Source organism: Galeopterus variegatus, unplaced genomic scaffold (genome assembly GCF_000696425.1).
Source record: "Galeopterus variegatus unplaced genomic scaffold, G_variegatus-3.0.2 Scaffold16866, whole genome shotgun sequence".
NCBI lineage: Eukaryota > Metazoa > Chordata > Mammalia > Dermoptera > Cynocephalidae > Galeopterus > Galeopterus variegatus.
The window spans coordinates 6,399-6,999 of NW_007742977.1; the positions used below are offsets into that span (position 1 = coordinate 6,399).

The 601-nt window shown below is 44.3% G+C and overlaps 1 pseudogene; it reads left to right on the plus strand.

Moving 5' to 3' along the window:
• LOC103582584 overlaps positions 1 to 601 on the plus strand; it is a 19,230-nt pseudogene that overhangs the window by 1,891 nt on the left and 16,738 nt on the right.

Genomic DNA, 601 nt, shown 5'->3' on the forward strand with positions numbered 1-601 from the left:
GGGGGCTTTTATTCTGCTGTTGGACTACTGAGGTCAAGAAGGATGAGGCAGTATTGAACTGTCAAGCGCTCGCCTTGACACATCCCTCAAGGGATTCAAGAGGACACTCCCATCTCTCATGGTTGAATGTTTTCGATTCTGAGTGTTTTACACAGTCTGTTTTATACCATGCTCTAGGTCATGGTTTCCCTTCTATGACATCTTGAGTTACATTGAAAGCTCTTATTTGAACTTTAATTCTTTTGTGGATTGATTTTTTTTCCTCTTGTGGCAGGCTCCCTTCATGTAGGGGATGAGATCCTAGAAATCAACGGCACAAATGTGACTAATCACTCAGTAGATCAGCTGCAGAAGGCAATGGTAGGTATTTTCTGTGCTAGATGAAGACCTTCCACTGTCTCCCTGAAGGGTTAACCCACACTGGTATTAGCATACCTCATTTTTCTGTCAAAGTATTTGTACCTTGTTGAGGGGGCTCTTCTCACTGCTAATCTTCATTGTGTACAAGAAATGACAGTCAGCAGGCTGACTCTAGTGACTGCGTCTGTTGGGCTCCAGTGTGTTCATCAGGAAATTAGAGGGTGAGGAGAGAGAGCCCTGC